This window comes from Scyliorhinus torazame, chromosome 11, assembly GCF_047496885.1.
Source record: "Scyliorhinus torazame isolate Kashiwa2021f chromosome 11, sScyTor2.1, whole genome shotgun sequence".
NCBI classification, from domain to species: domain Eukaryota; kingdom Metazoa; phylum Chordata; class Chondrichthyes; order Carcharhiniformes; family Scyliorhinidae; genus Scyliorhinus; species Scyliorhinus torazame.
This window is the reverse complement of record NC_092717.1, coordinates 209,909,247-209,937,224: the sequence shown is the minus strand read 5'-3', so window position 1 is coordinate 209,937,224 and position 27,978 is coordinate 209,909,247. Positions and strand designations below refer to the sequence as shown.

General features: G+C 45.4%; 1 long non-coding RNA gene across 2 annotated transcripts in view; it reads right to left on the bottom strand.

Annotated features, from left to right (window-relative positions):
- Positions 1 to 14,546: 14,546 nt before the first annotated feature.
- The window catches only part of LOC140385774 (uncharacterized), an 89,742-nt gene continuing 76,310 nt past the window's right edge, over positions 14,547 to 27,978 (bottom strand). For both annotated transcript variants that reach the window (XR_011933470.1, XR_011933469.1), the window contains one exon: positions 14,547 to 14,975. This is a non-coding gene — a long non-coding RNA (uncharacterized lncRNA). The remainder of the gene's footprint in view (positions 14,976 to 27,978) is intronic.

Sequence of the window (27,978 nt, the reverse complement as noted above, 5' to 3'; positions counted from 1 at the left end):
AGGCTATAATCAGCTTGTCACCTTTTGACACAATGCAGGTAGCAGGATGGAGTTATTGAGAAACTAATGAAGTATTTATGTCACAAACTGGATGTTAATAGTTCCTATTCCTGAGTCTGCCTGAGGGTGCAATACTTCTTCATAGCTAATATAAACAGCTCAGTCGAACCTATACAGACTGAATCGTGACATTGGATTTTTTGTTTTCTTTACCTGTATTAGCTTCAATGGCAGTTTGGTGATGATCACGGGCAGCCCCTCTTCAAAGTGCAATGAGTCAACCACAGATTATTGAATAATAAATATATATAGTTCTGCAGGCAAAAGCGTGTAGACATTAATCTAATTGGTGATAGCAGGATTGCAGAGTGACATCTTTGTGGTAAGACATATTTACTTCATGCTGGGGCATTTCCTTATTTTCACTGCTCATCCGAAAGTAACATGCCTCAGAAATAGTAGCAGTCACATAATAGAGCGAAATCCAAGCTTTTACCAAAAATGGTATTAACACATGTTGTGCAGTGCACAGCACAAGGCAAGCCAAGTGTGAACGCTAACATCTGAAAGGCCACATTTAAAAGCCGCATGATGCCCTATTATTAATTGTCATTGTAATGCACACATAAATTACACCGAGGTTTGTTACTGTGGACTGTGGAAACGTGCCCCGAGTGGTGTAACTTAACACTCAGCCGGTTCTTCTGTCCGAAGTGGCTATGAAATTATCAAGTTCCAACTGACTAAAATTGTTCTCATTCATTAATTAACAGAAAAGAAAGATACCATTGTTGGGTAGGCAATGGGAACTTGTTTTATCTCCGGTGCCAGCCTTTGAACTCGCTGAGACTGATGCCAAAAACAGGGCTGGGATTCTGCTATCGTAAAATGGAGCCAAACAGATCCAGGTTCATTTTTTAAACAATAGTCTTCAAGACACAAAAGTGAAAGTCCTGCATCTGCTTCTATCTCTAACCATTTTCAGCGGCATGGGAAAAGGGGTGGGTTGTAATCCTGAGCCTCTCCTCTTTATAAGTTACTGGCACCAATATACAATTGGGAATTTCAGAACTTCCAGAATTTTCATGAAGGCAGCCAGGATTTGGAAACTCTTCTAAATCACACTTGCAGAGTGCAGACATTGCCCATGGATTGGAGACAATAAGCGCACATCGGGTGCTCTTTGCTGTAGCTTCATTTGTATATATCATTACTAAAGTGAGTTATGGCACTGCTGTAGTTGGAAAAGGTAAGGGATCATTAAATAATATGATTGCCAGGTCGCGAACTCTGACAGCTGACAAGCTATTAAGCGATGAAATAGCATTTTAAAAGTGCAATAATCTTCAGAAGCATTAGGATAGATTATCCACTGGATAAAGTGCTGTTCTGTATTGTAGAATCTTGAAAGGTTATCCCAGAGTGCAAACCAGAGCAAAATGCTTAAACATTACCTAGTATTTTAATTCATTCCTTTGCCATCTGTTTGGCTGTTTGCAAGCTTTGACATACAATTCATTCTTTGCAAATGAGCTCAACCATCTTTTTCGCTGTTTACAAGCTGGTATGAAAACTGTACTTACCTCATTGAAAGAGGAGGTCAGGAATTCCAATTCCTGAAAAACCTCTGACTTTCTGCACATGTGCAGAGTGGGAGCAGGTTATGGATCTGCAGTTGCAGTGTAAGCTCATTGAGCCAAGGAAAGGTCCAGCACACTGGCACAGAAAAGGAAAATGGTATGTAAACCTGGGTCAGGTGATTGAGGCAAAGCGTCACTGAGAAGACATGTCCAGGCAGAGGATGAGACAGGGGACAGGGAAAGGTCACAGAGGGAGAGGAGACAGGGACAGACCCAGTAGAAGAGTTCCAGAGAGAGGACAGGGACAGGAAACGGTCCTAGTTCAGTTAAAAATAGAGGAGCTAAGAGACAGACTTCAAATAGGAAATGGGCTGCAGGGAGCATGCTTTAAGGTAAGAGGGACCAATGAAACCCTAGTAATTGAAGAGAGCTCAGGCAAAGCCCTGAAGATTAAAGAAGGCAGCCAAAATTTGGTGACTCTGCTGCAGGCTGTTGGTCCAAAGGTACCCCTTTGGAGCAGTAGTGTTCTGCTCGGTGCAACCGAAGATCTGAAGTTGTGTTTGTGAATTGGTGTTTGAGTGTGTACTTAGGAATCCAGGGAAACAGAATCTCGGTGAGATGCAATCAAAACCCTGTAAGCTGGGCCGTTGTTGATGCCATCTGAGCTTAAATGATTTTTGGAAAGAATTCCAGGCTAGAACTTTGAAGACGAAGACTGGAATCCTTTGTGAAAGAGTTTTACCGAAATTGGTTGACTCACAATGTCCAATGGTGTCTGGGTGAGCTGTTAAGGAATCCATGGACTCTGCCTTGGTTATATCTATTATTTATTGTGCAGTGTGGTGTGTTCGACCACAGTTTGCCTGTTAACTCAGGTGCACCTCATGCTTACCCTGAATGTTAGCGTATAAGATAGATGTTGTAATTTGCTTCAACTATCTGACTTTGTATACTGAAATTTATTTTTATTTGTTTAAAATCTATAGAATCTTGTGACATTATTCACTGGGTGAGCAGCTTGAATCACAGACATTTCTACTTTAAAGCAAACATTATTGATCCTTAGCTAGATCTGACCAAAAACTTGGGGGTCTAGGATCATAACACAAGCCTTGACAGATGTATGAAATTTTGGTTGACTTCAAAAGTACTGATAAATAATGAAGTTTTGAGTTTGTTTACTCATAAATGTGAGCTTGACACCATTGACAGATGTATAAGCTTCTGAAGAGACTACTAGAAATGAAAATGACCTATTCAAATAATGTTTGTTTATTTTGGCAGATTTATGAGCTGAGGGGATGAGGGGATTAGAGCGACAAGTAGAGATTGGTATGAAGTGATAGAGGCTATGATAGGATCAGGGGACTAGGTAGGAGTGGGTGTAGATGATGAGGGGCATGGAAAGTGGGATATTGGGGCTAAAGTGGGGAGAAAATGTAGTGGAATAAGGGGGCAGTGGTAAAAGGAATAGGGGGTGAGGGGGTTAAGGGTGAGAGGGACTTTACACCGATCTGCCGGTATAATTTTATTGAAGGAGCCGCTGATGGCAGCAAAGAATGTCAATGTCTCTGTGAATGGAGGTGGGCATTTAACCTGGCCACTTCAACATCGGCCCGCCTCCACCTCCAGGCTCACTTTCCCCAGGATATGACATTTCCCCCCACCAGAACTGCCGAGTTGGAGGTGGGATTACAATGGCAGGATTAATCATGGCTCTCACTCAAATGGGAAAACTCTGGCCCAACTCTCTTTGTCGCACAGATTCTGCTGTAAAGAATGAAAAAAAAATTTAGAATACCCAATTATTTTTTCCCAGTTAAGGGGCATATCTTTTTGGGTTGTGGGGGTAAAACTCATGCAGACATGGGGAGACTGTGCACACTCCACACGGACAGTGACCCGGGGCCAGTTTCGAACCCAGGTCCTCGGCGTCGTGAGGCAGCAGTGCTAGCCACTGTGCCACCGTGCCGCCCTGTGGTTGAGGTAAAGAAACTGGAGTAGACCATGAGACACAATGCTTTACTGGGCCTTGTCTGTATCAAAGTGACAAGCTGTTGACACCAATCAGGGCCGTGGGAAATTCATCCGTCTTGAACACTAAACCAGCTTGCAGCTAAATTCGCAGCGATGCAGGCAAACCACAGGAGGACTTGGAGATGTGTAATGGAAGCAAGCATGGGCAGTTAGTGGTAGCCTATAGTAGTAGAGTGGAGCCGAGAGGAACTCTGCTGCTGCCCCAGCTCCATGAGAGTATCACAAGTTACTGACAGTTTTTTAAAGTTAATTTGTGGGATATAGGCATTGCTGGTCCCATAGAAAATGAAGAAAAGAGCGAAGAGAAAGGAGCAAAGATTCGAGCTACCAAACTCCGTCCACTGGGTCCCAGGTCCAAAGGAGGAAGAGGCTAGTGGACCATCAGGAAACGACGCATACCCTATTCAATTAATAAATCCAGAATATAAAGCTAGTCTCAGTAATGGCGGTGACACTAAATTATCATCGATTATTGAAAAATCTCATCTGGTTCTCTAATGTCCTTTCCGGAAGAAAATCTCACATCCTTACCCAATCAGGTTTACATGTGACTCCAGACACACAGCAATGTGGTTAACTCTGAACTACCTCCCTGTAGTAGCCTAACAGTCCACTCAGTTCAAGGACAATTAGGGATGGGCAAAAATGGCTGACCTTGCCAGCACACCCATATCCTATGAGAGAATTACTGTGGCTACAAGATACTGAGAATTTTAAGTGATTAACTCACCTCCTGTCTTGCCAAAGCCTATCCACTATCGACAAGGCAACAAGTCAGGAGTGTGATAGAATATTTGTAATTTGTCTGGATGAGTGTAGCTCCATTAACACACAGAAAGCACGGCACCATCCAGGACAAAACAACCCCTTGATTGGCACCCCATCCGCCACATTAAACACTCACTCCCTTCGCCACTGATGGACAGTGACAGCAATATGTTTCATCAACAAGATGCACTGCAACAACTCACTAAGGCTTCTTCAGCAGCACCTTTCATTCTATGACCTCTACCACCTAGAATGGCAAGGGTATCAGAATCACGGCAACTCCACCGCCTTCATGTTCCTCCTGTCCTGGCTTGGAAATACATCGCCATTCCTTCACCATCGCTGGGTCAAAATCCTGGAAGTCCCTCCTTCACAGCGTTGTGGGTGCATCTACACCTCAGGAACTGCAGTGGCTCAAGAAGGCAACTCACCGCCACCTTCTGAGTCTCGGCCACACCATCAATAGCTCAGACAGTGGGACACTGTGCAATACCAGCTGGAACACCAGCCACCTTCTCCTCAGTCACCTGCCCTTCACATGGCAGATTGGTTGGACACCATGATTCAGATGGGACCATGCTGGGCATGCTTTGCTGAGGTACCTGACACAGAAAGGGCCAACCTATCCTTACCTCCATGTTTCTGCCTCTTAAGCAAGTTGTCTGCTCTCTTCCCCTGCAAGGAGAGAAAGTGGGAAAAAAAGGGTGAGTGCTTATAATTACTTATGTACAGGGGTCAAAGGACACAGTTTGTGGAAGGTGCAGGACAATACTGGGCAAGTCACAATGTATGGTTTGGAACACTCACCTGTTGCACCATGCATAGGTCCTGAATCTACTTGGGGGCGCTGACCCCAGGTCGGAGGGAACACATTTCAACTGTTGGGGTCTTCCATTCATGTCTGATTGGTTGGAGAGGTTGTCCTCCACTTCCTGTCCTTAAAAGAGAGCTCACTTCACTGCAGCTCCTCAGATCCCACAGTTAAATATCTAAGTAAATATTAGAGACTATGCTGGAGGAGTTGGGTGGTGAGGACTGTGAGGGGGCTGGTGGAGGAGGTGGTGGGTGGTTGTGATGGTGGGGGTCAACCTTCCCATGCCTCATTTCCAGTGATGTGGTTGCTGCGGTTGCAAAACTCCAAGTGATCCCTTTCTGACCCATATCACAGTACTTTTCATTGGAATTCCTTCCTTTGGCAGGATGGGTGTATCATCCTGCTTGATCAGACAAGCCAGAGGCGGAGGAGACCGGGGTGGGAGGTCATTGAATATTTTTCAAGTGGAGGTAGATAGATTCTTGTTTGGCAAGGGAATGAAAAGTTAACTGCGGTCAATGGGAATGTTGAGCTTGAAACAGAAACAGATCAACAATGGTCATATCAAATGGTGGACTGGTTTGAAAGCCCAATGACCTCCTTTGTTCCTATTTTGTATGTTCGTACATACCCTTTCAGCTTTGGACAGATGGAAATTTGTGTCCATCTTACTGAGCTGCACGTTTGACCTGGTACTGACACTATAATGATTCCTATTGCAAAAAAGGGTGCCATTTCCCAGTTTGAAATAAATGTCCTTCCACATCCACCCCTCCTCCATCCTACTCCAAGCAAAAGCCATTTGTCAAACCATGAAAACTAATTGTCATTTGATTGTGTATTATATTGCTTAATTCAGGAAGCAATTACAAAGATTAAATCGCAAAGCCAGAAGTCAACTTCAAAATGTATTGGCATTGAAATACTCTTTAACGGGAACCTTATATGAAAATCTTAGCACCATTAAGGTCAGAGAGTATTAATATAGATGAGTAATGACCGAATAAAATAGGTATATTGTTTCCTTTCCAATAACGGTGAAGTGAATTTATTGCAATCTATCATTTTCAAAGGAAGGGAAGAATTGCCTAAAGACGTCCTGGAGCCATTGGTCAGAAGTTCAGGTTGAAACTGAGTTCAGTGGCACTCATTTATTGGTTCCAGAATAACATTCGTCAAACATGTACACACTTCTGACCGCAAAGCGTGTGAAATGCAACATTGGTAAAGGTGTAGAAGGCAGATCAAGAGGTCACGTTGATATCCTGGCACTGCTACTTTGGAGATCTGTTTTCCAGCCTATGCTCTCTTTATCTGCACATAATAAAACATTAAGCAGCATTAAGGACATCCATGCCTGTACTATTTGAAGAGTTGATCAACTACCTTACTGGTTAGTAAGTGGTTGATTTCTCTGGCTGTTGCTGAAATTCTGCAGGCTTTGGGCACTTTCTATAATTGGTTGAGGTTTCAATAGTGCACAGGGAGTGGAATGTCACATGTGACTTACAGGTATCTGTGGAGATCAGTTACTCCCACATGTGTACTGGTCGAGCCTCCCCTCAACTTGAGCATGTCTGAATGAATGCATAGAGGTCACAGAGAGTAGAACAAGTAGCTAGAAGAGGGAGGGAGAGAAGAGCTTTCAGCAGGAGGCAAAATCCACAATGGGTTTTTAGGAAGCAGACGAGTTGTAGAACAATTTACTAGACAGTGATGATGCCCTGGAAACCTTGTTACTCACTGAAATTCAGAGCCATGGTGACCGCAATATGAACTTCCAGGGCTACAAGTGGAAATTGTATGACAGTAATTTGAGGTTATACTGCAGCATTGGGTGGATACTGCTTATGCTGCAATGGAAGTTGAGAGATCACCCATCAGACCCTGCACAGCGGCACGCCTGTTGGTTCCACAGGTGTGCCGCTGGAGGTAGCCAAACACTCAACATTGAAAAGCAAAGGGTCCAAGCTTTGCTGAAAGTCCTGTGCCAGTTGGACTGCACTTCTTCATGCTCCTTGACGTGGAGCGCAGCTTTTCTAGCAAGGTTCCGAGTGCAACAAGCATTTGGGTATGCCCACATATTAGCCTCCTTCTGGAACCTGACCCAGTGAAATCCTCATCTGAGTTTTCTGCACCTGAAATAGCGTGCAGCATTTGATGAGCTGCCATCGCAATATCTAATCCCCACACCCCAACCTGGCATTTACACACTTATGCCAAGTGTACCACCAAATGTATATCTCTCCTCTATTCTACCCTCGAGATTACATAGAGTGTCAGCACCTGAGCTGGTAGCTGTGAGTGTGAAATCAAGTGACAATGTGGCACTTCACCTTAATTCTTACTGTCCTTGCTCCATTATTTGCAATTCCTAGGCATCTGAAAGGAGATAGGGTCACGACGAGGGGAGAGGAGAAAATAAAAAAGTGAACCATTGGCAGCTTCACTGTTAGAAAAGATTGTGTGATGGAGGAAGGAGGATTAGGTGTGCAGATACCCTCATCTGCATTGCCTTCTGCCTGGGCAGTGACCATATCCTCAGCATCGCCGCTCATATTGACCAATAGAACTCTCCCCCTCCAGTTCTTCTTACTGTTTCCGGCCGAACGTCATCTTTTGCAAAAGAAAGTAAATATGTCCAATGAGAGTCCTGCAATGTGTGTGGGGGATGTGGCTTCCATGGTTGATTATTCTGATATGAGTGATGGGTGGCTAGGTGGCTAGCAATGTAGGTAGTAGGCTATGACATTTGAAGATGCAGCCCCAGGCCTACTGATGGGTGTAGCGGCATGGTAGCACAGTGCTTAGCATTGTTGCTTCCCAGCTCCAGGTTCGATTCCCGGCTTGGGTCACTGTCTGTGCGGAGTCTGCACGTTCTCCCTGTGTCTGGGTGGGTTTCCTCCAGGTTATCCGGTTTCTGCCCACACGTTCAGAAAGACATACTTGTTAAGTGAATTGGACATTCTGAATTTTCCCTCAGTGTACCCAAATAGATGGCAGAGTGTAGTGATGAAGGGATTTTCACAGTAACTTTTATTGCAGTATTAAAGTAAGCCTACTTGTGACACTAATAAAGATTATTATTATCCAATGAACAACATGAGGAAAACTAGCCGCGTGTAGAAATTGTTCTAATTAGCCAGCAGCACGGAGTTGGCATGCCGTCTGCATGGCACTGGGATGGATGAGGGGTTAATTGAGTATCACCATCTGTGCGTAGAAGCTAACTAATCTAAGCCTGTCGTGTCAAACCAAAAAGCCCTACTTGCAAAAATAATCTCGCAGGCTCTTTTCAAATTACAAGGAAATTTCTTTTGACAAGTGTCCAATCTAGTATTTAGTTAGCTTCAATATTTCAGTGCCTTGTGTCCAATGATAATTTTTCTGCAGCAGAATTTGAACATAACAGCTAAATTGGGATAGCAGTACTCTATTATGGGGTGGTATGGATTTGTACCTCCAATTAAATAATCTCTTTGGATTTTCTGTCAGTGTTAGTTAGACTGGAGTAGCATTACCACTTTGGACACTAAAATTGCATTAGTTTCCAGAAGTTATTTTCTCCTCATGTTTCCACTCAAACTCATTTTCATGTCATCAAAGATAAAATCGACCATGGAGCAGAACAATCAGGCATCGTTTTAGAATATAATTTTTTAAAAGGGTTTCGCTGTTAAAAAAAATTGTGACAACTTGGCGTAGTTTTATTAAACCAGCTGAAAATGGATTTATCACGAAAATAAACATTTAAAATTCATGACTGGAAGAAAACCATACAGTGTGATTTGCAGTCGTTGATTTCTCAGCGAATAGGAAAGAAAATGGAAGCTTTTAAACATGCCTTTTTTGTGTCTTTGTGCCTGGGGATAAAAATCGCTTAATTTTAAGGACTCACTTGTAAGTAAGTGCAATTAGCAGAAATTCGCCCGTCATGGTAATTAATTCAGCGTGTGGGTGTGGCCAGGTTTTGAGGGGGGAAGAGTGCAACTTCGACATTGATGTTCCTCAAAACCTTTCCAGTTCAATTTACCCCAAATCAGCCAAACCAAAACGAAACATCACAGAAACCCGATTTGCATCGAACAGTAGCCCTTATAGGAGAGAGATGAGGCAAATATTTTTCTCTCAAGGGGTTGTGCGACTTTGGCGGGGTCACTGAATAATTTTTACGGTAGAGGTAGATAGATTCCTGATAGGGAATCAAAGACAATCGGCAGATGGGAATGTAGAATTCAGAGCAAATTGATCTTCCACGATCTTCTTGGAGTATAAAGACACAGGGGTAATGCTGCAGCTATACAAAACGCTGGTTGAACCCCACTTGGAGTACTGTGAGCAGTTCTGGGCACCACACATTAGGAGGGATATTTTGGCTTTGGAATGAGTGCAACGTAGGTTTACAAAAATACTTGGACTACAGGGGTTTTACGAGGAGAGATTACACAACTTTTGCTAATATTTGGAAGGTTAAGGGGTGATCTGATTGAGACCTTTAAGATATTAACAGGATATGACAGGGGGTTGAATTCTCCAATAATGGGGCTATGACCCCCATGCCAGCGTATAAACACTGGCATTTCACTCTGGACTTTCCTTAAGAAAGTCCTGAACGATTCTCTGACCTGCAGAGGGATTGCAGGGCCCCGGAGTGCCTCTCGCAGCTCTTGCTGCGGATACGGGGCCCCGGACTTCCGGTCAGGGGTCCAACCCTGCGGGACATGGCGGACCCGGACGGGGGAGCAGTACCAAAAATGTAGGCCCCCCCCCGAGATCGCGCACGCCCGCGAGTCCATGACACGCGATCACTCCCCTGGCTATCTATGAGGCCGGTGAACGATCCCCCGCTCCCCACCAGGGCGGCCGCGGACTGAGTCCTCAGCCGACACCCAACATTCCCGATGGCCGATCGGTGGTTAGAACCACGCCGTCGGGAACTCGGCCAGTTTCGCGTGGAGAATTGCGGAGGGGGGGCCTCTGTTAATGGCCCCCCCGCCCGTAGTTTGTGCGCAAGAGGCTCCCGAGCAATTCTCTGGGGACCGGAGAATCGCCGGAGCGGTGCCGGTCAAAATTTTGGGTTTGACGACCATTCTCCGGTCCTGCGCCGAATGCGATTTCGCCCGGCGGCTCGGAGAATCCAGCCAGCGTAGATAAAGATAAACTGGTTGGAGATTCTAAAACTACAGGGCATAGTCTACAAATTAGAACCAGACCGTTCAGGAAACACTTTTTCACGCAAAGGGTGGTAAAGGTTTGGAATTTTCCCCCACAAACAGTGGTTGAAGTTGAAACAGTTATTAATTTTAAATCTGAGATAGATAGATTTTTGTTAAGCAAAGTTATTAAGGGATATTGGTCAAAAGCAGGTTTATGGAGTTAGGCCATTGATCAGCTATGATCTTTTTACTTAGAATAGAATACCGACAGTGCAGAAGGGTGCCATTCGGCCCATCATGTCTTCATCGACGCTCTGAAAGAGCACCCCAGGAGGAAACCCACACAGACACGGGAAGAACGTACAAGCTCCATACAGACAGTCACCCAAAGTCGGAATCGAACTCCAGTCGTTGGGGCTAGGAACAGTGTATCTGCTAGGCTGCAACATATTGCAGGAGAACCTCACTCCTCTATCTTGACCCCCTTTTTAAAACCCTCTTTTTATCCTAACCCACCCTTCCCCACAGGGCCACCTGTCCCTTATTCTTAAGTTTTGCATTCACAGAACTCTGCCATGAACACATTCTGATAGCTTACCTTTATGCAGTATCAACACCTTCTTTAGTCTGTAACAGTATCATGAAAGCATACGGAACAAGAAAGCATACGGAATGCTTGCCTTCATTGGAACAGTGCTAATCACTGCGCCACCATGCTGCGTTTCATTGAATGACATGGCAGGTTCGAGGCACTGAATGGCCGACTCCTCTCCTATGTTCCTGTGAATGGCGGAGAAGGCCAGAAGGGGCCAAATGGCCTCCCTCTGCTCCTATTACATATGATCGTTTAATATTCAGTTGAAATTCTGTGATTCTTTTCTGCTGATTTGGCCAATTTTGGATGAATTTTGCTGGAAATACATTGCAGCCGAGTAGATCCTCCAGGCCTCTTGGGTTCACTTTGTACTGATAACTTGTGCTGGATTTGTTCCTGGTGGTTTTTACATTTTTTTTCTTTTAAATGTTTCAGAATAACGGGCAGGTATTTATTTCAGGCTGTGTCATGGCTGAAAGTAAAATATGATAGGCTTGAGGCTGATCAGATAACTCCCAAAGGGTGCAGTCTGAATAATCTGAAAAAAATTAACTCATTTTACCATTTTCTGCTATGCATTGATTTTATAATATATAGGAAATCGGTCTGGACTCTCAAAGGTAGCTAAGAGAATTTTTAAAGAAATAAAACAGAACCTGCAGGAACAACACTCACGCTCAGTCTGCCAGCATGACCCCAACCTTCCTGTCACTTGCCATCTCAACTCACCATCTTTCTCCCATGCTCGCATGCCTGCCCTTGGCCTGCTGCAAAGATCCAGGGAAGCCCAATGCAAATTGAAGGAACAGTGCCTCATCTACTGCTTGAAGCGCTTTACAGCCTTTTGATTCAGATTCTATTCAAATTCAGATAGAGTGGAAGGGCAGGCACTCTTTCCCAGGGTGGAGGGGTCGGTCACCAGGGGGGCATTGGTTTAAGGTCCGCGGGGTAAAGTTTAGAGGAGATGTGCGAGGCAGGTTTTTTACGCAGAGGGTGGTGAGTGCCTGGAACGCGTTGCCAGAGGAGGTTGTGTAAGCAGATACATTAACTGCGTTCAAAAGTCATCTTGACAAACACGCGGATAGGATGGGTATAGAGGGATACGGCACAAGGAAGTGCTGAAGGCTTTGGCAAAGGTTGGTATCTTGAACGGTACAGGCTTGGAGGGCCGAAGGGCCTGTTCATGTGCTGTATTGTTCTTTGTTCCTTGTATGAACGTCCCCTTTGCCTTTGTGCAATTCTCCCAGCTCACTGACCCTCTACTCTGCTCCACCTCCTCTTAAACAAAACCCATCCATTTCTCCCTTCTCTTTACCTCTGAAGAAGAGCCATATGGACTCAAAACGTTAACTCTGTACTCTCTTCACAGGTACTGCAAGACCTGCTGAGCTTTTCTAGCACTTTCAGGTCTTCCGGGTCCTTTTGACTTTTCTTCTGAACTGAAGGAATGTTGGAATGTTTGGTCAAAACAAAAATAATTTAACGAGAATTTTGGGGAACTGAGGATTCCACTGTTGGAATGTGCTGAAGATCAATAAGGAAAAAAAGGTGTTATCAACAAAGCACTGACCACACTGAAGCTGCTACTTGACTGTGACAACTCCCGGCTGGACTCCAATTTGCAGGACATTTAAATTCAGTCTGAAATCAACGTGCACCTGAGTTAGAAATCTTAGAATTTAGTTATCAGGGGCTGGTTTAGCACAGAGGGCTAAACAGTTGGTTGTAATGCAGAATAAGGCCAGCAGCACGGGTTCAATTCCCGTGCCGGCCTCCCCGAACAGGCGCCGGATTATGGCAACTCGGGGCTTTTCACAGTAGCTTCATTGAAACCTACTTGTAACAATAAGTGATTATTATTATCTGTTTAGCCATTGATTCAAATTCGAATTTAATGACTCTGCATTGATTTGACAGTAATCCTGCAAACCAGCTTTGCAGAGAGCATTGAATACATTTTCAGCTTTTTGATTGCAGATTTACAAACACTTGATTATAATTATTTAATACTTTTCCTCTGTGGCATTTATGGGAAAATAAAAAATGTAGTTCATTTGGTTCTTTTGCCTATCAGAGCAATGCATTGTGTTTTTTCTTTATTAACACTGTGGGCGGAATTTTAACCCAAAAGAATGGATGAGTTGTCCTTTCGAAATACAATTATTTTTGGATTGTAACTGCCACCTAGCTCAAAGGCGCCCACTTTCCGATTTAATGGAGGGGCATTTGGATACTATTTGGGTGTTGGTTAAGCTCAGTTGACTGGACAGCCAGCTTGAGATGCAGAGTGGGGCCAACAGCATGGGTTCAATTCCCATAGGCTCAGGTTATTAATGAAGGCCCGCCTTCTCAACCTTGCCTCGCCTGAGGTGTGCTGATCCTCAGGTTAAACCACCACCTGTCAGCTCCTCCCTCAAAGGGGAAAGCAGACTATGGTCATCTGGGATAATGGTGACTTAACTTTTTCTGATTTGGGTACCTGTGTATAGCCTCCTCACCAAAGTGAGGACTTTGACTTGTGTACTTGTTAATGTACTGAGGCAATATTAATGAGGTGTCTTTAAACTGAATTTTCCTCATGTTTAAATTTAACTCCCTCAGCCTGTATTTCCCATGGCATGGGAAACTGACCAGTGAAGCAGAGGTGAGATCTAACCGCATTACAAATTATTCATTAAAACTATGATTACCGCATCTGATTGAAACTTTGCTTATTAAAACTGTTGTTGGTTCCATTGGGCAAATGTTTGGCAGAAATTAATCTCTTGATACAGCTTTTCCTAAACTTTTGAGTCTTTCAAACTGACAAATCAAGATGGGAGGCATCTTGGATATGTGTCTGATATTACAAGAGACAATATGTTGAGATGGAATCAGCATGTGCACAGGAGCGAGAGAGGCAAGCAGGTACATGTGAGGAAGGTGCATGGAGGGAGGGGGTGCAAGTCAGAGGGGTGCAGAGGTCAGGGTTTACCGACAGGGTTCACAGAGGTGCTTCCTTGTTCTCTCATGAACCATTATTTCACAGGTTGAAGTTGTCACGTTGGGTGGTGGAAGACATCGACAACACCCCAGAAGAAGGCGGTATATGGACTACTTGCCTTTATTAGCCAAGACATAGAATATGAGAACAGCGAGGTTGTGATGGAGTTGTATAAAATGCTCAATAGGCCACATCGACAGAACTGTTTTCAGTTCTGGTCACCACACTATAGGAAGGATGTATTTGCACTAGAGAGGGGACAGAGGAGATTCACCAAGATGTTACCTGGGCTGGATCGTTTCAGCAATGAAGAAAAGATGGTTAGGATGAAGTTGTTTTCCTTAGAGCAGAGAAGGCTGAGGGGTACCTGATTGAGGGACGTAGATAGGGTAGATAGTGTTATGTTTTCGGGGGTTTTACTTTTACTCACAGTATAAACAAAGAATAACTAGGTTGCCACACCATCGGTCCCTTAGTCAGTTGTCAGAGTTCATTGCAGAAGTGTTGCTTGCTCAAAGTATAAAATGGAGGAAGTGAGAAATTCTCCCAAGGGCCTCTGATGATGCCACCACATAATCATGTGAGATACTATAACTGAGGGCATTGGTCACAATTCATAACATCCCTCCCCCTTTATTCCTGAAGTGCAACAACAAATATTAACTTAAACTTTTTCTCATGGTGAAAAGTGATGATTTAACAAAGTATTATTATTATAGTCAGTATCAGAGTCTTTTTGGTGTACGACGGTTCCGCTTAGGCAGAACCTGTCATTCAGGAGTCTTTGTTTTCACACTCTTGGTCTGTTCCACACTTGGCTCATGCACATCTGATAAAGTTAGTTCTTCTTCAGCTTCGACAGATGCTGTTGGTTCAACTGATGTGGAATCTGAATTTTACTCAGTCATGATCATAGTTCCAGGGATTTCCAATTCTTGACTGTCAGGTGCTGGCCTTTCAGATACCGACTCTGCAAATCTTCTTTTCGAAATGTGGATTTGATTGGTATGTCGCCTCCAAACTTTCTCATTATCGGTTTGCACTGTATAAGAAATAGAAGTTGTCTCTGTGAGTATTGTGACAGAAAACCACTTTTCACTTGAAGGGTAGTTTCTTGTTAAAACTCTTTCTCCTTGCTCAAAACTCTTTGGTTTCGATGTCTGTTCACAGTGAGTACCTCCACACAGACAGTCACCCAAACCGGAATTGAACCCGAGTCCCTGACGCTGTGAGGCAGCAGTGCCAACCACTTTTGTTCTTTAACTTTCTTGAACATTTCCTCCCCTCTAATTATTTCTCTTCTAATTTAATTTGTATTATTTCATTTGTTGTTTCTTTATAGAAATTCTTTTCTTGGTTGGACGGTGACTTTAAGACCGTTTTTTATTTTGCAAACACCAATCTGCTTTCAAAAAGCAGATTTCAGCCTTAATTGAGCTTAATTTTGATTACTATCACTGTTTTTTTTCCTTTTTGGGCAGTTACTTCCCAAAAGCAGGTCTCTTTCTCTCCGAAATCGAAGGACCCGTCGTTGCAGCCCATCACATGCGAAGGTGCACAGCTGAAAAAGATTCCCCATCTTGGTAAATAAGTCACCTTTACACAACTTACCCCCTTATTTCCTAGCTTTCTCTGTTCATTTTTCTGGAGTTTTTTTTCTCTGAGCCTATGGACCTCGCACAACAACTGGCACAACAGTCGACGCCCTATCCGAAAGAATCTTCTCTCTCCCGGCCTCCAGCTCTCTGAATTTTCCAGGCAGAGAAAACTGTCCTGAGCACTCAATCACTTCCAAAACCAACATAATAATAATAATCGCTTATTGTCACAAGTAGGCTTCAATGAAGTTACTGTGAAACATGTGTAACATGCACTCAGAGCAAGACTAAAAACCTCATTTGAGGCGGCCTGTTTTACTGCACATTTACGGATGGTGGAGTGGTCTCCCAAAAATCGATCTTCGCCTCGAAGTTCTGGTCTGACTGTGTCTTTTTTATTATTTCACTGGAAAAACATTCTCATCGCCAGCTTTGTTTTCAATACTGTTATAATTTGGGGGATTTTACTTGAACTCACAGTATAAACAAAGGATGACCAGGTTGCCACGCTGTCGGTTACCTAACCAGTTGTCAAAGTTTATTACAGAGGTGTTGCCTGCTTACAGTTGAAAAAGGAGGAAGAGATAAAATCTCCCAAGTGCCTCTGATGATGTCAACATATGATCATGTGACATACTATAACTCAGGCCATTGAACAAAGAAAAATACAGCACAGGAACAGGCCCTTAGTCCCTGCAAGCCTGCGCCGATCACGTGTCCTGTCTAGATCAACCGCCTGTATCCTTCTACACGCCGTCTGTTCATGTGCCTATCCAGGTAAGTCTTAAAGGTCACTAACGTATCTGTCTCAACCACCTCACTTGGCAGTGCATTCCAGGCCACCACCACCCTCTGTGTAAAATCTTTCCCCGCACATCTCTACTGAACCTTTCCTCCCTCACCTTGACCTTGTGCCTCCTTGTAATTATCATTTCTGCCCTGGGAAAAAGCCTTGAACTGTTCACCCTAGCTATACCCCAAATAATTTTATAAATTTCTGTCAGGTCGCCCCTCAGCCTCCGTCTCTATAGGGAGAACAATTCCAGTTTATTCAATCTCTCCTCATAGCTAATACCCTCCATACCAGGCAACATCCTGGTAAACCTTCTGGTAGTGCGGTGACCAGAATTGGACACAGTATTCAAAATGTGGCCGAACCAACATACTATATAACTGTAACATAATTTTTGAGCTTTTATACTCGATGCCCCGTCCTATGCAGGCAAGCATGCCATATGCTTTCTTTACCACCATTTCCACCTGTGCTGCCACTTTTCAGCATCTGTGGACCTGCAACCCAGATCTCTCTGTGCCTCCATGCTCCTGATGATTCGGCCATTTTTTATAGCTCCCATCTGAATTGGATCTACCAAAATGCAGGGTAAGTGCAGGCTTGCAGGGACTAAGGGCCTGTTCCTGTGCTGTATTTTTCTTTGTTCAATGGCCTGAGTTATAGTATGTCACATGATCATATGTTGACATCATCAGAGGCACTACCATCACCTCGCATTTGTCCGGGTTAAATTCCATCTGCCATTTCTCTGCCCAATTTTGCAGCCTACCTATATCCTGAAGTATTCTCTGACAATCTTCATCACTATCCACAACTCAGGAGATTTAGAGGGAATTTGAGGAAAAGCTTTTTCACCCGGAGGGAGGTGGGAATCTGGAACTCACTGCCTGAAAGACGGGAATCCTGACAACATTTAAAAAGCATTTAGATGAGCACTTGAAACGCCATACCATCCAAGGCTAGGGACCAAGTGCTGGAAAGTGGGATCACAGTAGATACGTGCTTGTGGCCAGTGCGGACACACTGGCCACCCTTCTATGCTGTAAATTGCTATGACTCTATGTGACTCTAAGACTGGCTACCTACTGGACCTGGTTATCCAGGGCAGCAAAGGTCACTGCTTCCTTCAATTCCTTTGCTTCTCTTCTTTCAACATCATTACTGGAGATACATAGATGGGCTCACGGTCTGCTTCACATAAATGGATTAGACAAGTGATGGATGGGTCATTTGCCAGGGATCAGATAACTTTAATCGCCACTTGAGAATGACAATAACCAGAATGACAACACTCAGATTTTCTGTCGAGATGCCCACGGCTACAAATGTCATCAGGGGGCAACCAGGGAGTTTTGATAAACCACGAGGGATATTTGTCTGCCAATGTCCAGATGATGCACCACCACAAGAAGACATTCATGAAAGTCTGTACCATATTCCCTGGGAGATGTTATGATGTACACATACCAAGGCAGTCCATAATTCCAGATCTTTTCTTTCCAGGAAGCAGTATCTTTAGTCAGTAAAATAAAGTCAGTTATGTGCAGATTAATTTATAACATGGTCACCAGGTAGCTTTAAGTTCCTAGGCAAGCCATCTCCAATTGAAATCTCCAGGGCACCCTCCTTTGAGTTACTGTTAGACTGATGAATCGCATTGAATAAGAGTTGTGGTGAATTGCAGCAGCACATGGACACTTGGGGAGATGAAGAGATGCGTAGAAAGTAAATGAAGGATGCTGATGAAGCTTAACCGGGTGTGAGGACTGATGTGATGTAGTTCACTTGACAAGACAGGTGCAGGGTAAGTGGCATGACACCACAGGATGCAGGTGAATCAGGAAATATAGTCACTTTTTCTGACCTTTAGTTGCTTTCCACCCTGCTTCCAAGACCGGAGCAGAATGCTCCTGCGGCTCTTCTGCTACTTCTAATCTTGCCTTTGTGGTGAGAGCAGCATGTGTCTTGTCATTGCTGGGGATTCCTGACTGCACCCAGCAGTAATTCGAATGACATTGCAACATTGAAGCTTGGCACTGTCATCACTTCCTGCGAACCCCCATCATGTGCTGCCAAAACTTCAATTTCTCTTGTTATGGGCCAGGGTTTAGAGAACCCCAAAGTGTATCATGGAGGTCACCTGACCCACAGCTTTTAATAGATTGTGGTATGGGGAGCACATGGCCCACTCTACAGGTGTGGTACAGCAGAAATGGAAAAGTAATTTTTAAAGCAAAACAATGTTTATTCTATGAACTCAAGTTAACCTTTTTAAAACATACAGTGAACATCTTAGCAACCATCAATTCAAATACAACCCCCAAAGAATACAACACTTAGTAATCCTTAATAACGTCCTAAACAACATCCAGAAGACAAAAGAAACACCTTTTAACAGAAGCACATTAGGCTTACATTCACTACTGAGAACATTTATAATTCTGCATTCACCAAATGATCAAGAGATAGTCGTTTCATGGCAGAGAGATCAACAGTACACCTGCTCTGTCTGGCTTCAGCTCCAACACTGAAAACGAAACTAAAACACACCCTGCAGCAAACAGCCTAAAACAAAAGTAAAAAGCTGACAGACAGTCCAGCTCCACCCATACTCTGACATCACTGATAAACACCCATTTCTTAAAGGTACATTTCTTAAACACCCATTTCTTAAAGGTACTCACACATGACACTCTCAATACATCTGAGATCATATCATATGGGTGCGCATCACACCAGCCGACAACTTGGAGACACAAAACCCAGAAATCAATATTAATTTTCAGCGATACACAAAATGAATTATTTCAGTTCAGTTTCAAGTGCCATCAATCACTGTTCTCAGCTGACTTCCTGGGGCTAGCATTTGACATGGTTTCAATGGGTGCACGTGGGACCAGACAGGGCATAAAATCATGTGAGAAGGCGTCAGACGCATGTGCACACGATATTTCGCTCAGCGGGCGGGCATGGGAACCGGGAGAGGGCCGGCTGACAAATGAAGCCCATTGGGAAATCAATTAAAAGCGACGTTACGTGACCTATCCATTTTTATGGTTGGCAGATGGACCAATCAGCCAGGCTGGCTTCACGTTTTCACGACAATCTGGATCTAAGGTGGGATGAAATGACCAGGGCGAAATATCATTTAAAAAATGTCTGGGGACTGAGGTGTTCCAGGGTTCTGCTGTCAGTTGTTTGAATGTGCTGCCCAGAGACAGTTAGCTGCATTTATTTTTCATCACATTTAATTTGTACAGGTCTGCAGCTTCCTGAGACAGCTCCACAGCAACTATCTGCCTGCAATTATACAGGGTCTCGGTGAGGCCACACCTGGAATATTGTGTGCAGTTTTGGTCTCCTTATCTGAGGAAGGATGTTCTTGCTATAGAGGGAATACAACAAAGGTTTACCAAATTGATTCCTGGGATGGCGGGACTGACATCTGAGGAGAGATTAAGTCAGTTAGGATTGTATTCGCTGGAGTTCAGAGGAATGAAGAGGGAATCTCATAGAAACCTATAAAATTGTAACTGGACTAGTCAGGGCAGATGCAAAAAGGATGTTCCTGACTGTGGGTGTATCCAGAACCAAGGGTTGCAGTCTGAGGGTAGACCATTTAGGACAGAGATGAGGAGGAATTTCTTCACTCAGAGAGTGCTGAGCTTGAGGAATTCATTTCCAGAGGAAGTAGTTGAAACCAAATCATTGTATGGTTTCAAGAAGCAGTTAGATATACCTCTTGGGGCGAAGGGGATCAAATGATATGGGAGGGTGATGGGATTAGGCTATTGAGTTGAATGATCAGCCATGATCATAATGAATGGCGCAGCAGTTTCAAAGGGCCGACTGGCCTGCTCCTGCTCCTATTTTCAACGTTTGAGGGAGCCCATTAGAAGTGCCAGCCCTTTTCTCCATGACTGCCCCACCACCCCCACCCCCAATCCTGACATTGCTGAGCATTTCTAAACACATGTTTCATGCTGGCTGGCCAATTAATGGGCTTTCGGGGCCCATCGCAGCCAGAATTATATTTTGCGTCAGCTTCTGGGCCCGCCGATTACTCACATCCAACGAGTGCAAAATTCAGGTCCTGGCTTCTCCAGCATTATTGTACCACTCACTGCCTGGTCCCCTACCTCAACCCCTAGCTAGTCTAGAAACAGCCTTAAGATTAATATCTGCATGTATAACTGCTTCACATATTCACTGTTCTCAATCACTGAAATACATCACACAATAATGCCAGAAAGCATTGAGCATCCTCAGGAGATAAGAAAAGGCAAGTTATTGATATATTTTTCCAGTCATTCTCTTTCATCAGACACATTTATGAGTTTTTATGCCTCAATTTTACAACAATCAATTTCTCTTTTAGCAAAACTAGATAGCGTTGAGTTTGCATCAAGTAACTCAAAGGGTGAATTGCTCTCATTCAGACAAAGATGCAATTATTTGCACGCAAGGCAGGGTGAAGTATTATTTTCGGGATTAGAAATTGAATTGTCTGCTTAATTATCAACGTTAGATATTCAGATTTTGAGTGAATAAAATCCAGTTGTAAGGGAAGATTTATGGGAATGTTTTCTCAGCTTCAATGTATAATTTGAAGCATTTATCACAATTTGTTCTTTATTCTGTTGTTTATCTGAATGAGTTTCCATCAGTCAATATCCTCAGTGCAACATCAATCAGAAATTCATTATGATTCTCTCGGCTTCAGATGTTGATCTCCAGAATAGTGCTGGCGATTTCTGGTGTGGGGAGGATATAAGCCATTATAAAATTTTTAACAAAAATGATGGGCGGAATTTAAACAAAAAATGGCAAATTGTCAGGTTCTGACTGAAAACCGGCATGTATCTCTCTCCAGAATCATGGCCAAGTTTTCTGACCGAATCTTCTGACACTCTGACAAAACAAAATTGGGGTGGGGGAGGCAATTTGCGCTGTCACTCTGGTGGGGTGGGACTGGATAGAGCCGGCAAGCCCAGCACCACAGAGGTACCCGATCTGCAGAAAAAAACTCCCCCCCCCCCCAAGTTTCCCCCCACCCCACAGAATTATTAGGGGGCACACTCCCCCTCTCCCCAAAACCCCCCCCCACAATTGTCAGCATGCACCCCTCTCCCACCCCCCCCCCCAACCACTCATAAGGGTGGCCTCTTCCCCCATCAGAGGGGGGTTACCCCTCCCACTGGCAGTGCACCATTGCAGTTCTCTGGCAGTGCCCCCAGGAGGCACTGATAGGGTGCCAGGGGCAAAGCCCCACCTTAGCTTTCAACCGTGGGTCCTCCAGGCACCTCCGCACCTGGGCGTGGTCATCACGGCTGGTTCTTGTTTCCGAAAGCCAGTAGTGGTTGGCGCTGGCGTGGCATCACGCCACCTGGGGGAGAATTCCATGGGGTCAGATGCCACGGTGTAAATCCATTAATCAACAATATTTAAATGAATGTAAATTCCTGGTAATTACGTTCACATCCTTTCTGGGTGTGATCCTGATCACGTCACTGGTGGGTGTGAGGAAGATCTCAAACCAAATCTTGCTGGAGTAAATCCTATTATCACCCTCTCACAAGATTTAACAGCTCTAATGGAATTTGCGTCCGCCTTTACCGGACCTGTAAACTTGTGCCCAACTGTACCAACTTGTACAAATGAAGGACTTTCATGTCCTAAAATCTCTCAAGGCACTTTGCAGGAGATTTTAAAGCAAGTGAGAGAGAGAGGCTCCAACAGATGACACGGAGCGATGGAAATCAGGGTTTTGAAAGAAGCCAAAATTGAAGGAGCATGGAGATCTCAGAGGATTCTCTGGGGAAATAACAGAGATAGGGAATGACAAAGAATTTGAAAACAGGGGTAAAGAATATCTAAATACTTTGAGACAAATTTACAGGAAAATGCCATTGGATAGACACTCAGTTCCTCCCTGGTCCATTGTTCAATTTTTCTTTTTGCACTGATGTGCTCTTTCTTCAGAAAAGCATCAGGGCGTGATTCAGCAGACGCAAGTTAAAGTCCACTGAACAGTGTGTTTAGTGAGGTGTTTCTCGGCGGATGTGAGGCGTTTCTTCCCGCCGAGCCCGCAATTAGAGGAATTTCCTGCTGGCAAGTTAAAGCTCATTGGTTGGGAGCTGCGGTCCGGTGAAAATCAGTGGCTAAATCCTTGAAGAAAAGAAACTGGAATTCTACCTAAGCAAGTACAGAGATTTTCAGGTCTTAGTGGCTGAAATTCGTGGCATAAATGCTGGACGGAAGTCATCGTAAATCTATGAGATCTATCTTTGTTACATCTGATATTTAATGTTCTTAATTCTTCCACAGGATGTGTGTATCGCGGGCTGGTTAGGTGTGGGGTGGAGGATTGTCGACAAACACTGAGCTGTTATCCACCAGAGGAGATTGAGGATTTCAAGCTTTGACATCGGAGTTAGCTGTGCATGCTGCAATGGAATGAGAGCAGGGAGGCAAAACGTGACTTTTAATACATGAAATTGTGCTCAATTGGGGATCAATCTCTACATGTGCTTAAATTCACTCGTACCCATGCTGTGATTATATTCTCTTACTCAACCTCCCACTATGTCTTGGTGTCTCCGCAGGATCCACAGCTAAGTTTGAGGCAGTCTGCTGACTGCACAGACTATTGCCTAAGATGAACTTGGCGGGTGTCCGTTGGAAGGCTGGGACCTTGAGGGCAGAACAGGTGTCCGAGTGATACCCTTCTTTGGGTATGGGACTGGACGTATGTCCATCACAGGAAGGGGCGGGGGGGAGTCAGATGGGCTGGACATCCCCAGGGTCTCTCTGGGTTGTTCACCTACTGATCCTCTTCCGCGTGAGTGCTCAGAGGCTCCTGGTCTCCTCCATGGGATAGAGGCAGCTGCAGCGAGATCCAGAAGTCCTGCCATCCTCTGGTGCCTACACTCGTGGATTCCTACAAGTGCCAGCACCATGCAGTTGATGCCCTGCACCATTCAGCTCATGCTCTCAGCCATGGAGTGCATGACCTGAACCATGGAGTGGACATTCACAGCAATGGAGTGCAGGTCCTGCACCAAGCTCTCCACTGTAGATGTTACCACCTTCACAGTATTGGCCTGGTTGTCTTGGAGTGACCTTTTCCTTGGACAGAAAAGGTATACGTAACTGAATTTACCATAAAGCCTCCAGTTGCCCTTGGAGTCCAAGGTGGGATATTTCCTGATATTGCCGACTTTACCTTTGCATTTCCAACAGCTGTGGGATGGCCAATCCTAGGGGCATGTGATCTGACCAGGGATCTGCAGAGTCCTGTGCCCCAGAATCCCTCTGAATGCCAGATCCTGCAGATGTCCCTGCCTCCATCTGTTGAGGATTATCTGCTGTGAGGTGCGCACTATAGAAGCCTGCCTACTAATTATTCCTACCAAGGTGCGAATATCTGCACAGGTGGAGGGTGCGGGTGATAGCTGTGATGCCTCTTCAATGCTGATCCCTGAGATATTTCCTTTGGTGCTGCTCGGATCCATGGCTTCCAGAGGGGAGAGGATGGCTTGGACTTGTTGACTGCTTTACCTGCAAGGGAAGCAAGATGGCATTAGTATGTGACAGGGGCACAAGGAGAGAAGAAACCGAACCTAAGTGAGGATCGTAAACCTAAGTGATCCTAAGTGCCATGGCTGGATGTGTTGAGGGTTATCACATTTGTCCCGTGTCCCTACCTCGCCCTCAGCACAAGTGCATTCCTACTTCTCCCTTGCCAGCTCTTTCCTCAAATGGAGTGAGGACCATCAGCTCGGTGGGCATCACACCCACCGACCATTCCCACTCATGCCGATTCTGCTCAAATTTGTCTTGCAATGAGACGTATGGGGAGAATGTAGGTAAGTGGCCTTTTCCCATCCATCTGCAATTTTTAGGCTAGTGGATGATGATAGCGCAGAGAGGGGGGAAGCTAGAAATAAAGGGACTTAGATCATGGGCGGGCATGGGAATTGGGGGGGAGCATCTCCATCAGAAGCCCCCCTTCTTTCTGTGGTGTCTTCCCCTTAAGGCCCAGTGAGTTGCAGACCTCCCTCCCTGAAACTACCACCCATCCCCTGAGGCCCCGATTGCCCCCCTAGTGGCCACGCAAGCCTTCGCGATCTTCCCAGCCAGACACTCACCTTTTTCTCTGTTCCCTGGATTTCGGGTCAGGAAGCTTCTTGCAGTGCCTCTTCCAACCACTGCAGTGCTGTTTCTGGAGGGACCAGAGAGCTGATGAATAAGCTGATTGGCTGGCAGCTCTTCATGGTGGATGTCATCCCAAGTGAGGGGCCAAAATCCCTCCTACTGCCAGTCATTGCTCGTAAGAGCGTAAAATTGCAGCAGGGCTGCTGGAGATGGCAGGGGCGTGTTTCACACTGAATATTCAAGATGTTGGAGGCCGAGCTCGCCATCCTAAAATTTCTGGCCTATTTTGTGCTGAGCATTGTATGCATCTCTTCATAGAAAAGTTCCATTATTGTGGTTTGAAGATGGTACCTCGCAGTGCCAACAGGGCAACTCTTTCTTGCACCTATTCCGCACAGAGGTGTTTTGAATTCATCAGTCATCAAGCACTGATTACAGTGATGTTCCACTCCAACCCTAGCCCACAGACTAGGATTTCAAAAATCATTCCACCAAATTCAATACAATCACAAACTGTTGTGTGGAAGCTAATGTGTAAGAGGACCATATGAATCTGGACCTCAAAAAGGCATTAAAATTAATTGGAAGTCCATTAAGTTCTGTGCTAAGAGATTGTGGGTGCATTTCAACAGACTTAAAACTAATTCTGCTTTCGGGCGCATTTTTTAAATAATATTTATTAGTGTCACAAGTGGGCTTACATTAACACTGCAATGAAGTTACTGTGAAAATTCCCGAGTTGCCACACTCCGCCTGTTCGGGTACACTGAGGGAGCATTCAGAATGTCTAATTTTCTAACAAGGACGTCTTTCGGGATTAGTGGGAGAAAACCGGAGCCCCGGAGGAAACCCATGCAGACACGGGGAGAACGTGCAGATTCCGCACAGACAGTGACCCAAGCCAGGAATCCCCAACTTTCACGCCCCCAGTCACCTTACATTTTAATTTTTTATGTTTTCTGACCCCTCTGTAGTTGTTAAACCGGCCCTGCCTCCTGTTCGTTCTATTAACCTCTACCTTCTCCTTACATGCTGACCTGCTGCTCTGTTTCCTATTAACCATTGTACTTCTTGTAGCTTTACCTTTCCCTGCCACCTCAATTTGCGAGTTTAATGTCCTTATAACCACTCTATTTATCCTTTCCATTCAAACACTGTCCCAGATCAGTTCAGGTGGAGACTGTCCAAACGGTGCAGATCCCTCCTGTCCCAATACTGATGCCTGTGCCCCATGAAATGGAACCCCACTTTCTCGCACCACTCCTTTAGCCATGTGTTTACTTCCCTAATTTTCTCATTCCTCTGCCAATTTGCATGTGGTTCGGGTAGTAATCCAGAGATTATAACACTTGAAGACCAGGGGCGAGATTGTCCGACCCCCCGCCGGGTCGGAGAATCGCCGGGGGCTGACGTGAATCCCGCCCCCGCCGGTTGCCGAATTCTCCACCACCTGATATTCGGCGGGGGCGGGAATCGCGCGGCGCCGGTTGGCGGGACCCCCCGCGATTCTCCGGCCTGGATGGGCCGAAGTCCCGCTGCTAAAATGCCTGTCCTGCCGGCGTAGATTAAACCACCTACCTTACCGGCGGGACAAGGCGGTGCGGGCAGGCTCCGGAGTCCTGGGGGGGGCGCGGGGCGATCTGGCCCCGGGGGGTGCCCCACGGTGGCCTGGCCCGCGATCAGGGCCCACCGATCCGCGGGCGGGCCTGTGCCGTGGGGGCACTCTTTCCCTTCCGCCTTCGCCACGGTCTCCACCATGGCAGAGGCGGAAGAGACTCCCTCCACTGCGCATGCGCGGGAATGCCGTCAGCGGCCGCTGACGCTCCTGCGCATGCGCCGCCCGGAGATGTCATTTCCGCGCCAGCTGGCGGGGCACCAAAGGCCTTTTCCGCCAGCTGGCGGGGCGGAAATTTGGCCGGCGCGGGCCTAGCCCCTTAAGGTTGGGGCTCGGCCCCCAAAGATGCGGAGCATTCCGCACCTTTGGGGCGGCGCAATGCCCGACTGATTGGCGCCGTTTTGGACGTCAGTCGGCGGACATCGCGCGGATTCCGGAGAATTTTGCCCCTGTTCTTTCATTTTGTTTCTAGTTCCTGATAATCCCCAAACAAGTCCTCTTTCCTCGTCTTGCATCCCAACATCGGGTAGTAATCCAGAGATTATAACCCTGGAGGACCTGTTCTTTAATTTAGTCCCTAGTGTTTGATAATCCCCAAACTGGTCCTCTTTCCTAGTCTTACCTATGTTGTTAGTCCCAACGTGGACCACAACAACTGGATCTTCCCCCTCCCTCTCCAATATCCATTCAAATCAATTAGTTATGTTCCTCACCCTGGCACCGGGCAGGCAACATACCATGCGGGACTCTCGGTCCTGCTTACAAAGGGTGCTATCTGTCGCCCTAATTATAGAATCCCCAACAACTACCACTTGTCTTTTTGCTCCCCTGCTTGAATGGCCTCCTGTATCACAGTGCAGTGGTCAGTTAGCTTATTCTCCCAACAGTCCTTTTCCTCACCCACACAGGGAACAAGTACCTCATACCTGTTTGACAAAGTCAAGAGCTAGGTTTCCTCCATGCCTGAACTTAGGATCGTTCTATTTACCTCACTCGCGGCCACGCCCGCCTGTCCCTGACTGCTTCACAATCAAGTGTAAGAGCGTGAGAGAGGAGGGCGAATGTGTGTGTGAGAGGGGGGGGAGTGAGAGTGTATGTGAGAGAGATGGACAGAGTATGTATGAAAGAGGGGTTGAGTGTGATAGGTGGAAGTGTGCATGCATGCATGAGAGAGACGCGTGTGTGTGTGCGTGTGAGAAAGAGGGAGACATGTGTGTGTGCATGTGTGTGAGAAAGGGAGACATATGTGTGTGTGAGGGAGAGGGAGATTCGTGTGTGTGTGAGGGAGGGAGAGGTGCCTGTATCCGAGTTGTGTATCAGCTTTCCAGCATCCCTCTTCCCATTAAAAATGACAAAAGGTAAGACTTAAATGTTTTAATAAGAAAACCTTTCCCCGCTGCTACCAGACTTCTGAATGATCCTCTTATGGCCTGAATTGATCTCTCCACGCATCTTCTCTACTGTGTAGCACTACACTTTATATGCTTCACCTATGTCTATGTATTTACATTGTGTTTCTATCATATGTCCTATGTTTTTCATGTATGGTACGATCTGACTAGATTGTATGCAGAATAATACTTTTCACTGTACATTGGTACAAACAAAAAAGAACAAAGAAAATTACAGCACAGGAACAGGCCCTTCGGCCCTCCCAGGCTGTGCCGATCCAGATCCTTTTTCTAAACCTGTCGCCTATTTTCCAAGGATCTACTTCCCTCTGTTCCCCGCCCATTCATATATCTGTCTAGATGCATCTTAAATGATGCTATCATGCCCGCCTCTACCACCTCTGCTGGCAAGGCGTTCCAGGCACCCACCACCCCCTCGCACATCTCCCTTAAACTTTCCCCCTCTCATCTTGAAATCGTGACCCCTTGTA